The sequence below is a fragment of the Sapajus apella genome, unplaced genomic scaffold (genome assembly GCF_009761245.1).
Source record: "Sapajus apella isolate SASKATOON/1434 unplaced genomic scaffold, GSC_monkey_1.0 scaffold83, whole genome shotgun sequence".
NCBI classification, from domain to species: domain Eukaryota; kingdom Metazoa; phylum Chordata; class Mammalia; order Primates; family Cebidae; genus Sapajus; species Sapajus apella.
The window spans coordinates 7,010,736-7,028,645 of NW_022437023.1; the positions used below are offsets into that span (position 1 = coordinate 7,010,736).

The 17,910-nt window shown below is 38.9% G+C and overlaps 1 protein-coding gene and 1 non-coding gene across 6 annotated transcripts in view; both read right to left on the bottom strand.

Annotated features, from left to right (window-relative positions):
- KIF6 (kinesin family member 6) overlaps positions 1-17,910 on the bottom strand; it is a 390,985-nt gene that overhangs the window by 129,410 nt on the left and 243,665 nt on the right. The gene's annotated exons all lie outside the window — the stretch shown is intronic.
- LOC116533753 lies at positions 12,497-12,629 on the bottom strand. Its single transcript, XR_004261432.1, has one exon. It is a non-coding gene; the product is annotated as a U8 small nucleolar RNA (small nucleolar RNA).

Below are 17,910 nucleotides of genomic sequence, written 5' to 3' on the forward strand. Positions count from 1 at the left end.
ATTTTGTATCCAGCCAAACTAAGCTTCATGACTGAAGGAGAAACAAAATCCTTTATGAACAAGCAATTGCTCAGAGATTTCATCACCACCAGACCTGATTTACAAGAGCTCCTGAAAGAAACACTAAACATAGAAAGGAACAAGAGCTCCTGAAAGAAGCACTAAACATAGAAAGGAACAGCCACTCCAAAAATGTACCAAATGGGAAAGAGTGTCAACACAATGAAGAAACTGCATCAACTAATGGGCAAAAGAACCAGCTGGCATCAAAATAACAGGATCAAATTCACACATAACAATATTAACTTTAAATGTAAATGGGCTAAATGCCCCAATCAAAAGACACAGACTGGCAAATTGGATAAAAAGTCAAAACCTATCAGTGTGCTGTATCAAGGAAACCCATCTCACATGCAAGGATACATATAGGCTCAAAATAAAGCGATGGAGGCAGATTTACCAAGCAAATGGAGAGCACAAAAAAGCAGGAGTTGCAATCCTAGTCTCTGATAAAATAGACTTTAAGCCAACAAAGATCAAAAGAGACAAAGAAGGGCATTACACAATGGTAAAAGGATCAATGCAACAAGAAGAGTTAATATATCCCAAATATATACATGCCCAATACAGGAGCACCCAGATACATAAAGCAAATTCTTAATGACCTACAAAGTGACATAGACTCCCACACAGTAACAGTGGGAGACTTTAACACTCCACTGTCAATATTAGACAGATCGATGAGACAGAAAACTAACAAGGATATTCAGGGCTTGAACTCAGACCTGGACCAAGCAAACCTAATAGACATTTACAGAACTCTCCACCCCAAATCCACAGAATACACATTCTTCTCTGCACCACATCATACCTACTCTAAAACTGACCACATAATTGGAAGTAAATCGCTTCTCAGCAAATGCAAAAGAATGGAAATCATAACAGTCTCTCAGACCACAGTGCAATCAAATTAGAACTCAGAATTCAGAAAATAACTCAGAACTGCACAACTTCATGGAAACTAAGCAACTAGCTCTTGAATGTTGACTGGATAAACAATGAAATGAAGGCAGAAATAAAGATGTTCTTCAAAACCAACGAGAATGAAGACACAATGTACCAGAATCTCTGGGACACATTTAAAGCAGTGATTAAAGAAAAATTTATAGCAATAAATGCCCACATGAGAAGCAAGGAAAGATCTAAAATTGCCACTCTGTCATCAAAATTGAAAGAGCTACATAAGCAAGATCAAAAAACTCAAAAGCTAGCAGAAGACAAGAAATTACTAAGATCAGAGAAGAACTGAAGGAGATAGAGACACAAAAAAAACTTCAAAAAATTCAGTAAATCCAGGTGCTGGTTTTTTGAAAAGATCAACAAAATAGACAGACCACCAGCCGGATTAATAAAAAAGAAAAGGGAGAAGAATCTAATAGATGCAATAAAAAACGATAAAGGGGATATCACCACAGATTCCACAGAAATACAAACTACCATCAGAGATTACTACAAACAACTCTATGCACATAAACAGTAAACCTGGAAGAAATGGATGAATTCCTGGACACTTGCACCCACCTACACCTAAACCAGGAAGAAGTATTAACCCTGAATAGACCAATAACAAGGGTTGAAGTTGAGGCAGCAATAAATAGCCTACTAACCAAAAAAACCCCAGGTCCAGATGGGTTCACAGCCGAATTCTACCAGACATACAAAGAGGAGCTGGTACTATTCTTTCTGAAACTATTCCAAACAATCCAAAAAGAGGGAATCCTTCCCAAATCATTTAATGAGACTAATAGCATCCTGATACCAAAACCTGGCAGAGACTCAACAAGAAAACGAAACTTCAGGCCAGTATCCATGATGAACATAGATGCAAAAATCTTCAATAAAATACTGACAAGCCAATTGCAAAAGCACATCAAAAAGCTTACCCACCATGATCAAGTAGGCTTCAACCCGGGGATGCAAGGCTGGTTCAACATACGCAAGTCTATAAATATAATTCACCACATAAACAGAATCAAAGACAAAAACCACATGATTATCTCAATAGATGCTGAGAAGGCCTTTGACAAAATTCAATATCCCTTTATGCTAAAAACTCTCAATAAACTAGGTATCGACGAAATGTATCGCAAAATAATAAAAGTTATTTATGACAAACCAACAGCCAATACACTGAATGGGCAAAAACTGGAAGGATTCCCTTTGAAATCTGGCACCAGACAAGGATGCCGTCTCTCACTACCAATCCTATTCAATATAGTATTGGAATTTCTAGCTAGAGCAATCAGGCAAGAAAAAGAAATAAAGGATATTCAATTAGAAAAAGAGGAAGTCAAATTGTTGCTATTTGCAGATGACATGATTGTATATTTAGAAGACGCTATTGTCTCAGCCCAAAATCTCCTGAAACCAATAAGCAACTTCAGCAAAGTCTCAGGATACAAAATCAATGTGAAAAAATCACAAGCATTCCTATACACCAATAACAGACTTAAAGAGAGCCAAATCAAGAATGAACGGCCATTCACAATCGCTACAAAGAGAATAAAATACTGAGGAATACAACTAACAAAGGATATAAAGGACCTCTTCAAAAAGAACTACAAACCACTGCTCAACAAAATAAGAGAGGACACAAACAAATGGAGAAACATTCCATGCTCATGGTTAGGAGGAATCAATATCATAAAAATGGCCATACTGCCCAAAGTAATTTATACAGTCAATGCTATCCCCATCAAGCTACCAATGACCTTCTTCACAGAACTGGAAAAAACCACCTTCAACTTCATATGGAACCAAAAGAGAGCCCACATAGCCAAGTCAATTCTAAGCAAAAAGAACAATGCTGGAGGCATCACGCCACCTGACTTCAAACTATACTACAAGGCTACAGTAATCAAAACAGCATGGTACTGGTACCAAAACAGAGATATAGGCTAATGGAACAGAACAGAGGCCTCGGAGGCAATGCCACACATCTACAACTATCTGATCTTTGACAAACCTGACAAAAACAAGCAATGGGGAAAGGATTCCCTGTTTAATAAATGGTGTTGGGAAAACTGGCTAGCCATGTGCAGAAAGCAGAAACTGGACCCCTTCCTGACACCTTACACTAAAATTAACTCCAGATGGATTAAAGATTTAAACATAAGAACTAACAACATAGAAACCTTAGAAGAAAACCTAGACAAAACCACTCAGGACATAGGCATAGGCAAGACCTTCATGACTAAAACACCAAAAGCATTGACAACAAAAGCCAAAATAGACAAATGGGATCTAATTCAACTCCAGAGCTCTGCACAGCAATAGAAACAATCATTAGAGTGAATCGGCAACCAACAGAATGGGAAAAAAATTTTGCAATCTACCCATCTGACAAAGGACTTATATCCAAAATCTACAAAGAACTAAAACAGATTTACAAGAAAAAACAAACAAATCCATTCAAAAGTGGGCAAAGGACATGAACACTTTTCAAAAGAAGACATATATGAGGCCAAGAAACATATGAAAAAATGCTCATCATCACTGGTCATTAGAGAAATGCAAATCAAAACTACACTGAGATACCATCTCATGCCAGTTAGAATGGTGATCATTAAAAAATCTGGAGACAACAGATGCTGGAGAGGATGTGGAGAAATAGGAACACTTTTACACTATTGGTGGGAGTATAAATTAGTTCAACCATTGTGGAAGACAATGTGGCAATTCCTCAAGGACCTAGAAATAGAAATTCCATTTGACCCAGCAATCCCATTACTGGGTATATATCCAAAGGATTACAAATCGTTATATTATAAGGACACATGCACACGAATGTTTATTGCAGCACTGTTTACGATAGCAAAGACCAGGAGCCAACCCAAATGCCCATCGATGATAGACTGGACAGGGAAAATGTGGCACATATACACCAAGGAATACTATGCAGCCATAAAAATGATGAATTCGTGCCCTTTGTAGGGACATGGATGAACCTGGAAACCATCATACTCAGCAAACTCACACAGGGACAGAGAATCAAGCACTGCATGTTCTCACTCATAGGTGGGTGTTGAACAATGAGAACACATGGAAACAGGGAGGGAAGCATCACACACTGAGATCTGTGGTGGGGGCACTAGGGGAGGGCAGTGGTGGGTGGGGAGTTGAGGAGGGATAACATGGGGAGAAATGCCAGATGTAGGTGATGGGGATGGAGGCAGCAAACCACATTGCCATGTATATGCCTATGCAACAATCCTGCATGTTCTTTACATGTACACCAGAATCTAAAATGCAATTAAAAATATATATATATATATTTAAAAAAAAGAAATCAAAGTAATTACATTATCGTCAAGAGACAACAGCAGGTAACTGAAAACAGTTGTCAAAGGCAAAACTTCTGAATCATCCTGGACTCCTCCTTCCTCTTCACTGGCATTTAATTGGTCACAGAAACGTTTTGATTTCCTCTCAACTGGACCTCTCCTGCCCTTCTCTTCTTTATCTCCCACACCACTGCCTTGGTTCAAACTCTTAATCATCTCATGCCTAAACTACTGCAATACCTTCCTAATTTGTCTCCCTGACTTTAACCGTCTTCCGATGTATGTCAGAAATATCCTTCCAAAATAAATCTGAAATTTCCCTCTGATGATTAAACACTTTCAGAGGTTCCCCAGTGTTTATGGCATCATGTCCAAATCTTGTGTATTTAACAACTGGGGCCCACCTGAAGATTTTTCTTCTGCCACTCCCCACCATAAAGGATACATTGTGTTCTAACTACATTCAACTACTTGGCATCCTCTAAACAGTTCAGACATATCATGATTTTTGAGGCCTCTGTTCTTTTTGACCATACTATTTCCTATTCCTCAGATCCTCTTCTCCCTCATTTCTGTTTGATGAATTTATTTCAATAGGCAGCTAACATACTGCTGCGCCTGAAGCCCACTCTAATTCCTCCTGGCAGAATGTCACTCCCTCCATTCCAGGCATAGTACTTGGCTCTTGCCCCCATCATCCCTTCCATATTACATGGCAAGTGCTTCTTTACTTCTGCCAATGTCTCCGACATCTCTGTGAGCTCTCTTCAGCTCAAGACATTGCACTCCAGGACTAAGGACAGTCTCATGCGTGTAGTGTTCAATCAGGTTTGCTGAATACATAAATATGGCTGTGTAGAAAGTTGTTCTGATAAAGCTTTATCTTCCCCCTTCCTCCCTCCATCTCTCCTTCTTCTTTCCTGCAAACACCAGCTGCCAGAATTCTTTTGGACTTTCTGGAGGAACACAAAACAATGGTTTCTGAGTTTCAAGAATCAGAGATAAAGCAGTAGGTATTTCCAAAATGGTGGTGTAGCTCAGAGGACCTCATCACCAGTGAAACAATAGTCAGTCAAATTTATTAAAACAAAGACCAACAACAAAAACCATTTGAAATCTCTGAAAATTGTCTAAAGGCACACAGCAAATGGAGAAATATTCATTCAAGGAAATCTACTAAATCTCAGTAAGAACAGTAAGAGTCCACTGGCATTTGAGCCATGACTTGCTCCTTCCCCATCCCTCACCTCTGCATGATGGAAGTTCTACTCTGGATCAGCGTAAATTAGAACATGAAGCTTCCACTCCCTCTAGCTCCTAGTCTAGGGTTGTGCTATCTACCTGGGAAAAGCAGGCCACCCACACTTCTCATGTGTATTGTATAAGCTCTAGGCCAGGCAAGAGCAAATGAGAGATCTGGGGCTTTCTTCCTCCACCCAGGCCCCTCTTATAAGGTAGAAGTTCCTTTCCAGGTGAAGCAGGCCAAGAATACCAGGTCCTGATTGCCTTTGCCTGCTCATAAAGTGATGGCTTCAGGCCAGGAGAGGTAAGCTGAGAAGGCAAAAAGGCTACTTACCCCTTACCAGCACCTCACTCATAAAGCAGGGGTGTTGTTTCCAGAGAAGCAGACCACTGTCTCCACTGCCAGTTCCAGAGCAGTGGCTCAGAGGTTTGTCCCACAGGACAAGGCAGGCATAACAACAGAGAACTTTATAGCTTTCCCCAAGTAACTGAGGGCACTTGCAACAGAGACCATGGGGAAGTTCAACCCTAAAGATTCTGTTGAAAACAATGGAGATTCTGGTGGTAGGCATGAAAAGGACACTAACTAGTAGTTTCATGAGAGCAACAAGCTAAACCAGTTTAAGTTTAGCAAAGATCAGCTAGATGCTTAACAGAGAGAGCCAGGGAAAGAGTTAATGAGACCCTCCGGGGTTTGAAACAGATCTCAAAGAATGGCCTCAAAGACCACCCCTGCAAAAGAGATGAATTTAATTGCATGAAACTGTGAGGAAATTTATGCCCAGGCACTGCTGAAAACAATAAAACCGTCAGCTGTCAATTAGTGAAGGCTAATATTTACACATGATATCAACAAAGGCAGTCAGCTTAGCAGAGAGATCAGGAGGGGAAAAAAAAAAAAAAACAGTCAGAGAGAGACAGCCCTACTAAAACCGTTGTCATTCTAGGGTAACTGTGCACAAGCCCAAGGCTACGCCCTCTGAGGAGCAAAATCATAAGCTGCACATTAAGGGAAATTAGACTTCACTGAGATAGTCCATCCAAGTCACTAGACAAATAAGTAACAACAAGCCCCAGAGAAGGCAGAAGGGGATCAATATCTAGAGTTGCTATATTATCTAAAATGTCCAACTTTCAATAAAGAATTATGATAAATGCAAAGAAAGCCCTACCCATACACAAGAGTACAGCAGGCAATAGAAACTGCCTATGAAATGACATGCATGTCAGCTTAGCAGACAGACTTCAAACCAGTCATTATACATACATTCAAGGGAACATGGGAGCAATACTTAAAGAAGCAAAGGTTTGGCTCTGAGGACTTGTTGAAAATTTAAAAAAAAAATAAATAAATAAATAAGAAAAGGATGCTATAATGCAATGCCTCATCAAATAGAGACTATCAATAAAGAGACAGAAATTATTTTTAAAAACCAAATTGAAATTCTGAAGTTGAAAAGTGCAATAACCAAAATGAAAGATTCACTACGGCTCAATAGGGGATTTGAACTGACAGAAGAAAGAATTAGTGAATCTAAAGATAGATCATTAGAGATTATACACTCTGAAGAACAAAGAAAAAAAAGAATAAAGCAAACAAAATGAATAGAGCCTCAGTGAAATGTGGGACACCACTGAGGACACCAGCATACAAGTAATGAGAGTACAAGTAGGAGGGGTGAAGAGAGACAGAAAAAGCAGAAAAAAATGTTTAAAGAAATAATGTGAAAACACCCCAAATTTGATGAAAACACTAGGTTTACATCCAAGAAGCTTAATAAATTCTAAGTAGGATCAATACAGAGAGCCAGACCTAACTACATCATAGTTAAAAGGTTGAAAGCTAAAGACAAAGAGAAAATCTTTAAAGCAGCAAGAGAAAACTAACTTATCATGGACAATAAGATTAAAAGCTGACTTCTTTTAAGAAATGATGAAGGCCAGAAGCCAATGGAATGACATGCTAAAAATACTGATGAAAAGAAGCTGTCAACCAAGACTCTTGTATTCAGTAAAACTATTTTTCAAAAATTAAGGTGAAAGAAAGACATTCTTAGATAAAAATGGAGAGAATTCAGTGCTAACAGATCTGCCTTACAAGAAATACGAAAGGAATTTCTTCAGTCTAAGTGCAAGTGACTCTAGAGGTTAATTCAATTCCACATGAAAAAACAAAGAACACCAGTAAAAGTAACTGCATAGGTAATTATAAAGGACAGTATAATTGCATATTTCTTTTAAAAACTGATCTAAAAAGCAGTTGTATCAAACAATATGTATATAATTTTATTGTGGAAACTCTAACATATAGAAGTGTAATGCAGTTGATAGTAACAGCACAAAGGAAGCAGTGGGGACAAAGGTGTCCTGGAGGAATGAAATGACACCAGACAATAACTTGAATCCACAGGAAGAAGTGAAGAGAACCAGGAACAGCAAAGAGGAAATATAGCAAACTCGATAAATATATAATAATTCTCCTTTTTTCTCTCAGCTTAACAGCCATAAATTACATAAAGGAATCATTATAGCAATATAATGTTAGGGTTGTAACATATAAAGGTATATATCTAAACACACACATAGAACAATAATAGCATAAAAAAGGGAAGCATGAATAGAGATACATAGGATTAACCTATCTCACTGGAATTAATTAGTATAAATATGAAGTAGATTCTGATGGAGTGGAGATGTAAATTTTAAGCCCTAAGCAACCACTAGGAAAATAACTCCAAAATGAACAATAAAAAATCATTAGAGGGATTAAAATGCTACATTAGAAAATATTCACATAATGCAAAATAAAGCATTAAAGGAGGAAGACAAATAAAAAGGACATGATACGCAGAAAGCAAAAAGTAAAATGGCAGAAATGAATACAACTATGTCAACACTATCATTAATGCAAATAGATTAAAAATCCAATCAAAAGTCAGAGATTGTCATATGGGATTTTAAAAAACCAAGATTTAACTATATGCTACAAAAGATATAGTTTACCTTCAAACATCAAATTAGTCAAAAGTAAAAGATACATCATGCAAACAATAATCATAAGAAAGCTAAACAGGCTATGCTATTAGACAAAGTAGACTTTCAAACAACAGAAAATGTTACTAGAGATGGAGAGGAACTTTTAAAAACTTTTATTTTAAGTTCAGGGGCACATGTGCAGGTTTGTTATATAGGTAAGCTTATGTCATGGGGGTTCGTTGTACAGATTATTTTATCACCCAGGTATTAAGCTTAGCACCCATTAGTTATTTTTCCTGATCAAGAGGGACATTTCATGAAGATAAAGGGATCAATCAATCCATCAGGAAGACACAGAAGTTACATACTAACAGCTAACAACAGAGCTCCAAGAAAGATAAAGGAAACTAACAGAATCGAAGAGAGGAATAGATGATTCAACAATAGTATTTGGAGATTTCAACTCCATATTCAACAATGGATAGAACTAGGGAAAAGATCAATAAGGAAACAGAGGAACTGAACAACACTATATGCCAACTAGACCTAACAGACAGTATAGAACACTATATCCAGCAACAGGAGAATACAGATTTTTTGCAAGCACACATAAAAACATTCTCTAGGATAAATCATGTGTTTGACCATAAAATGAGCCTTCATAAATTTAAAAGGATCAAGATCGTACAGTGTGTTCTTCCATCACAGACGGGTGGGAGGGAGGGCCAAAGTGGATTATAGAGCAGAGAATAGGGAAGGGTTGAGATTTTGAATATCAGGGCACAGTGAGGAGCAGGTAAGGAGGTAGAGTAGGGAACTTCAGGATTTAAAGTTCAAAGTTCAGAGGTTTAGGAGCAATTGTATACGGCGAAGAAAACCAATGCGGTAACAGCAGGTCAGGCTGACAGGTGGCTGAGCCATAACAATGTGACTAAGTGCAACTTTAATGCCTGCCTTGCACCTCCTGCCTGTGACACAGGAGGTCACAGACTTCTCTGTAGGAGAATTTTGGACAGGTCATAGCAGAATATCTAGTGTATCTTAATGAACTTATCTCTGAGCACTCCAAAATGAAATCTGGCAGTTGACTGTCCTTAAGATTATCTAAAAATGATGCCCGTGAAGCTCACTCCCTGGATGATGTGGAGAATGTTGCTTAGACAAAGGATCAGGTTTAGAAAACAACATATTTTAGGGCAGGAAAGAGGAGTAATATGTTTCACCTAAATGGGTAATCATCTACTGTCAGCTGTTTCCTCTATTCCCCATAAATCAAAGATTTGGAGAGAAGTGTTAACTCTGTCAAGTCAGAAAAAGACCGCTGAGCAGGACTGGCCTTCTGATACTCTCGCGAAATGTGAGCGTGAACACCCCTCCCAGCATGCAAATGCTCTCCAAAGGAGTAGCAAGCACTCACTATCCGTATTCCTCCAGCCACTGCCTTTTATAACGTGGGCTCCCTTAAGATCATATTGCTTTGAGATGATCAGATTTTTCCTTTAATGGAACACTGCAGAGCTGTTTTTCCCTTTGACCTTTTCATTCGCGTTGAATAATAAAACTTAACATTGAGCTGTGATTTGATATTACAAGGCTGGGGATGCCAAAGCTAAGGCCTTGAGTTTGCCAGAAGTTTGTAATCCTTGGTCCAGCAATATTTAAGGATGCAATCTGGAAGTGTTTTAAATGCCAAAAGAAACGTGACACCTCTCCGCTGGGTTTTCATTTCCTTCTCTCCTGCTCTTCTTTTCCCTTGGTATCTTTTATAGTCTCCATGGTTCCTTCCTAAGGCAGCCCTTCTAGCACGTGAACCCACCTCTTCCCAAAGCAGGTTCTGCTGAATGCAGTGTGGCTGCATTTCCTGTGTGTCTTGTGCTTCCTCCTCTCTGACTCTTTGACCTTTCTTTCCATGATGCCTCTGCCTGCAGGCCCACACCCAGCCTTCTCACTGCCTTCTGTCTGGCCATGAGATTGAGCATTCCCTCTGCCCTGGGCCAGCTGCTTATATGGATTTTCTCTACTCTTTCTTGGCAAGGACACTGGTCACCCAGCCACAGCTGGACACTCTATGTCTTGGATTTTATTTACCTGTGGTCATTTTATAGGTCCCCCATTCATGAGGCCACATATCTTCAGCAAATGCGAACCCAGGATGGCTGCAGGCTGTGTACCTAAAGGGTCTCGGAGTCCTTATCCTCAATGTCATCATGAGGTGGAGAGAGAGTATTAAAATCCTCTGCCAGCACATCTGAGGACTGGCTCAAGGTAGAAAAGGTCTAAGTAACTCAAGCTCTTGTACTCTTTCCAGTGGAACTACCTTAGCTCTAGGAAAGGGGAGTTCTTTTTGCATATATAACTTGGTCTTGACAGAGCTGCTTGCTGAGCATCTAGATAGAGAGGATATAGCATGACCTTCTAAAGAACAAAAATCAAGGAAGCCATCTGGAGTGGAGTAAATTGTAATTACATCTCTCTCTGCTTCTTCCATTTTTAAATGAAACCGTTGGTTTTACTGATACACCAAAGAATTCCAACTGCAGCCTGAAGTATCTGTGGCACTGAGAATCTAAGAGCACCATGTTCTCATGCAAGAAGCAGCCTAAAATCCTTCCCAGGAGCCCTCCCTTCCATTCCTTTACTAAATTGCATCTTTCCCTTCACAGGTAAACTCCTGGAAGAGCTGTCAGTGTTCCCTGGCTCCGTATCCTCAACTGCTCTTCACCTTTATCCCTACAGTCTGGTTTCTATCCTCAGCACCTCACTGAAACTGTTCTTCCAAGCTCAGCCACCACCACCTTATCTTTTCTGATACTAACAACCGAGCCCAATTCCCTTCTGTCTGTTCCTCCTCAGTTTTCATGCCAGGCTCTTCTTCTGCTGAAATGCTAGCTCTGTTTTTCTTTTCTTCTCCTCTACCCAGACACTTCCATGTCCCGGGGTGAGAACACAATTCAAAAATTGTTACCCTTAAACTGGCGAATAATGAATGACTCCAAAAGATAAATTGTTGAGACTTTTGCCTTTTGTATTATTGGGGAACTAAGCATAGCCACATGCTGTAAATAAAATCTACGGCCGGTGCCAGCTGCTGTAGGAAATCAAGCAGATTTGTGGGGCTTCTGCAGAATGAAAAGTCAAAACCAAAACCAAAACCAACAATAACAACACCCCTCCTCTTTCCCCCTTCCCACAAACATAAAAACATATTCTAATGTGATACTCTAGTTTTGTTTTGTTTTTCTAAAGGAGCTTCCTGAGCTTTCTTGACCTTGCAGAAAAATAAAATACTCTAGGTTTTGTGCTTTTACGGATGAACCCTGGCCAAGTAGTCCAGTGGGGTTTACACACTCTCTCTGATACATCATCACACTCCTTTCTTTTTGATGCGCCTACAGTGTTAATGTCACCAGATTCTCCAATAACAAAAATGTTGTACATTTTCTTTCTTTCTTCTTTTTTTTTTTGAAAAGGAGTTTTGCTCTTGTTGCCCAGGCTGCAGTGCAATGGTGTGATCTCGGCTCACTGCAACCTCCGCCTCACAGGTTCAAGCGATTCTCCTGCCTCAGCCTCCTGAGTAGCTGGGATTACAGGCATGTGCCACCACGCCTGGCTAATTTTGTATTTCTAGTAGAGATGGGGTTTCTCCAGGTTGGTCAGGCTGGTCTCAAACTCCTGACCTCAGGTGATCCACCCACCTTGGCCTCCCAAAGTGCTGGCATTACAGGCACAACCCACTCCACCCAGAAAAAAAAAAAAAAAAAAAAACTTATACATTTTCCAATCACTTGCTGAGCTTAAAAGAATTCTACATTCTAGGTATTCACAAAAAGTAAAATGGATATTACAAAATCAATTTAGGTAAAAAAAAATAGGATTTTCCTAACTTTTCTGAACATGTATGACAAAACCTTTTATTATTTGTTTTTTTTTTTTAAATCAGATAGGAGCAATCAGGATGTTGCAAGCCCTGATTACAAAGAGACATTAATCACGTTTCATGCATCTCCAATCACCATGTTCTATCTGCCCTCCAAAGGAGGAACAGGTAAGGATTATCCCACCTGACGATGACAAAACCTTTTAATAGCACTGAGGTTTACACTTTTTCCCTACAGGATTTCCTAATGGATGATCTAGGGAGACTTGCTTCATACTTATCCAGTGGCTTTGAGTCCTCTAGATCCCCTGCTGCTTATCTTCTGTGGATATCAGATTTAGGAAGCAGGGCCCAATGTCATTAGAAAGAGACTAAATGTTGTATAATATTTAACACTGCTCTGTTTGTTCACCCTGACAGAGCAGTATGCAGTCAATTTTTGGAATGGTATAATGGTATCTATCAAACTTGGCTAGAATGAAAAAGAAAGCAATAAGCTTTGGGGTTTTGAGGGTTTTTTTTTTTTTTTTTTTTTTTGCAAGGTTCATTATCCGAAAAACTTCATTTCCTACCACTACAGGATAAATGATTCTAATACGGGTCACAAATGAAATAGAAGGCAGGCTTAGAACACTAGATATACTTGTCTCTAGCTTGACTTCTAGCTTTATTTTCCCTCTTTTGAGGAGCTTCACTGATTAATTTGGTAACATGAGTGTGGTAAAAAATTCAGGACATCTTTTTCAATGAATAATTTTCTTTGTAAAAATTCATTTGAGTTTTGATATGGAGCCATGATTCTAACCATGACAATACCACCTGCTTCTGTTCTTTATTTGGTCTCTGGAAAATCCAATCCCTGAAAATAAAATAGATGTGCACTTCCTCAGAGGCTTCCTGTTATTTCTATGTGGCTGTGCAGAAAAATTAATATCTGAGAATAGGTAACAACTGGGAGAGGATCTCTGACAAGGAAATGTTTCAAGAGACAGTTATTTTTAAGAGTTTGAAACATTTAAAATCTTGGGTTATATGTAAGTCATGGTATGTGACTAACTGCCAAAATAGGGAAAACAATTCATGAAGATATCTATTTGGGGTATCTTCATCAAACAGCCAATCTTCATTCACAGGGCTATTTGAAATAGCAAGTAGAGTCCCCACTCACATTATTTTCCTAGGTCCTTCACAATATTTGTTAGGATTGTCTTCAGTCATAGGTAACGCCTATTTGGAGAGTTAACATATTTATTCTCAAAGCAAATTTTCTTCTTAGTGAAGAAGTCTCTTTAATTGTGGGTATGCAGTAACTAAGGTAACTAGCACATAGTAAGTGCTCAGTAAATCCTCCTTCTTTGCTTGTATGAATGAAGGACCTCTTACAAACCTTGTATTTCGTGTCAGAATGCCAGACTCAAATATTTCCATGGGGGTACTAAGTGATCACAAAAACATAATAAATGGGCTAGACTGCCAGCTTCTCCTGTGACGGAGCTGTGGTCTGAAGCTTCTTCTCCACTTCTTTCAGAGGAATTCTAGGTATGTGGCAGGCTACATAAATACTCAGTGAGAACTGTGTGTTTTAACACTGTGATTTGCGAATTGTGACATAACAAGCTTATCTCTGGATAAGTGGCAAGACTTATACAGTGGTTCCAACTCTAATTTGCAGTTGAACTGCCTTGCAGTGGGCCTATTGCCTGTGGCGTAATCACCAGGGTAGTCATCCAGACATATGATTACTCTTTTATCCCTGTACAGATTTAGGACAATTGCTATGACCTCAGATTATTACAAAAACAATTATACGATGGTCCTGTTGCTGAAGGTGAGCATAATGTTCTTTCTCTTGTACTTCACAATGCCAGAATTCCTTTACTTAAACTAATTTTGCAATGAGTTAAGAAACAAATGTTGGAAGGAGCTTCAATTAGGAATTTGGAAGGCCTAAGTCAAAGTCTTGACTCTTTTTTGTGAATTGTGTGGCCTTGGGCAAGTCACTCAACCTTTCTAAGCCTGGTTTCTCCCTGTCCACAAAATGGGTGGTAGGTGGAGATGGAAATAACCACCCTCCCTGCCTCACATGGGTGTTCTGGGGAGGAAGTGACATAATGAACACAGATGTATTAAATCGACTGTGAAATGCTGAACATATGTCAAAATTGTTTCTTGTTGAGCTGCCATTTTAAAACACATGCACTCATGCAAGCACCAAAAATAACAGAAAAGATCCAGTGATGGAAAGTTTGCAAGTATCCTTATTTTAAACAGCTTATCTTCATCCACAGGGATATTTGAAATAGCAAGTAGAGTCCTCACTCAACATTATTCTCCTAGGTCCCTGACAATATTTGTTAGGATTGTCTTTAGTCATATAGCATCTGAAATCAGGATTCTAGCCTGACATTTCAGATTCTACCCTGTCATTCTTCTTTGCCTTTCCCCTTTTCTGCCTACCTGCAGAAAAGTGTGGGCTGTCGCTCCTGACTCAGTCCCAGGCTTAATGTAATTTTATATTCTGAGCTCAGGTGAGCTTGAAGAGCCTTCCTGTGACTGCGGAGGTAGCTCTCATTCTCTAAGCAGGGAGAGGCACCTTCATGAGCAGTTGGAGAGTTTCACACTTCTTTCGAGGTAGGCTTTCCTTTTGTAGCCACAGCTCAGCTTCAGCACAGCTGTTAGAAAAGGCACACCATGGAATACTATGCAGCCATAAAAAGGAACAAGATCATGTCCTTTGCAGGGACATGGATGGAACTGGAAGCCATTATCCTTAGCAAACTAACACAAGAACAGAAAACCAAACACCGCATGTTCTCACTTATAAGTGGGAGCTGAACAATAAGAACACATGGACACAGGGAGGGGAACAACATATACTGGGGCCTATGGAGGGGGAGAGGGGAGGAAGAGCATCAGTATAAATAGATAACGCATGTGGGACTTAATACCTAGGTGATGGGTTGATAGGTGCAGCAAACTATCATGGCACATGTTTATTTATGTAACAAACCTGCACATCCTGCATATGTATCCCAGAACTTAAAATTAATTTAAGAAAGAAAGAAAAGTCACTTCAGATAACAGTGCACCATGGAGATTCCCGCTGTGGTCTTACAGTTGCCCTCACGCTCCACCTAGCTAGCAGTGGTTTCCCTGCTACTGGAGATGGTGTAAAAAAAGCAGTGGGTAAGTGTGCTCCTGAAGAATGGACTCCTACAAAGTTCATAAAATAACAGACAATCAAGCATGGTTTGCTTGTGGCTTACGGTATTTTTATGTGAGAGCACATAGAAACAACAGAGAAGCAAAGAAACTCGAGCTTCTAACTCCAGCCAATGACAGCCTTCACCCTCAGAAGGAGCTGGGTTCTGGGTGGACTCTAAGAATAAATGAAGCTGGAAGTAGCCTGAGGAACTCAGTATGAGGGCCTCATTTTGTCTTTCCTCCTGATCTACTAGTTAATTCTATGAAAACCACTTACCCATACCAGCTCCAAACCACTCTTTAAATAATCAAGAACCCATGGAAGAGGTGTGGGATTCTTCTTTTCCCAATCCCTCACCTTTCTGAGAATGAATAAGGTATTTCATGTACGACTTTCCACTTTTCCAGCCTAACACAAACAATTTATTCACTCAGAATACTGCATGTAATCTTTGAACATCTACATGTTGCTTTTATAACTGCACTGTGAGCTTATCACATTTTTATGCTTCTTGAGGGAAGGATCACATATGATTTAAGATTTATAATTCAATAACATGAGCATTTATTCTGTCATTTACCAACTTGTTCATATGAACATTAACCAGATTTACGAATCTTGACTGAAAACCTACTCTGTAGTGAGGAATTTGGGAAAGTTCTGGGAGGGATACAGAAATTATGAAGGCAGTCCCCTAAGTTAAAGAGCTTGAAATTCACTGGGCCCATAAACATATGAAAAGGTGCTCAACCTCACCCATAATAAGAAAAAAGCAAATTAGAGCTGCACGAAGATTTCACCTAACAGATTAGCAAAACTGCCCAAGTGAGCACCGCCTGTGTTGACAAGGCTACAGGGAATCAGGCAATCCCAGATGTTGCTGGTGGGCATGTAAATTAGTACAGAAAAATCCCCAAAGAGGGCAATTTGGTAATCTCTGTAAAACTTACAAATGCATGTAGATTTTGATGTAGTGAGCCTATGTGTGGAAATTTATTTTGTAGATATATGTGCACATACAAAATGATATAAGGACAGTTATTTGTTGCAGCACCACTTATAACAGCATAAAAAGAGATAAGGGGTTCATCCAGTGATAAGAGGCTGGTTCTCTGTATAATGTAATACTATGAGACTAAGAAGAACAATATGGAAACATGTTGAAGATCTGTTTTTAAAGTCAATTTTATTGTGTGTATTTGAGGTTTACAACATGATATCATGGAATATACATATATATTTCTATATTTTATGTACATATATAGTGAAATGGTTACTACATTGAAGTAAATTAACATATCTACCACCAAGATCTTTTTTTGAATTTTTTTTTTTAAATTATTTCCATAGGTTTTTGGGAAACGGGTGGCATTTGGTTACATGAGTAAGTTCTTTAGTGGTGATCTTCGAGATTTTAGTGCACCCATCACCTGAGCAGTAAACATTGACCCCAATTTGTAGTATTTTATCTGTTACCCCCCTCCGACACTTACCAAGTCCCTAAAGTCCACTGTATTATTCCTTTGCCTTTGCATCCTCATAGCTTAGCTCCCACTTATGAGTGAGAAATACGATGTTTGGTCGTCCATTCCTGAGTTATTTCATTTAGAATAATAGTCTCCAATTCCATCCAGGTTGATGTGAATGCCACTAATTATTCTTTCCTTTTATGGCTTAGTATTTCACTATATATATATATATCTCATAATATCTTTATTCACTCATTGATTGATGGGCATTTGGGCTGGTTCCATATTTTTGCAATTGCAAATTGTGTTGCTATGAGCATGTGTGTAAGTATCTTTTTTGTATAATGACTTATTTTCCTTTGGGTAGATACCTAGAAGTAAGATTACTTGATCAAATGGTATTTCTGCTTTTAGTTCTTTAAGGAATCCCCACACTGTTTTCCGTAGTGGTTGTTCCAGTTTACATTCCCACCAGCAGTGTAGAAGTGTTCCCTGTTCACTGCATCCATGCCAACATCTTTTTTTCTTTTTAATTTTTTTATTATGGTCATTCTTAAGGGAGTAAGGTGGTATTGTATTGTGGTTTTGATTTGCATTTCTCTGATAATTAGGGATGTTGAGCATTTTTTTTTCATATGTGTATTGGCCATTTGTATATCTTCTTTTGAGAATGTCTATTCAAGTCATTAGCCTACTTTTTTATGGGATTGTTTGTTTTTTTCTTGATAATTTGTTTGAGTTCCTGTAGATTCTGGATATTAGTCCTTCATTAGATGTATAGATTGTGATGATTTTCTC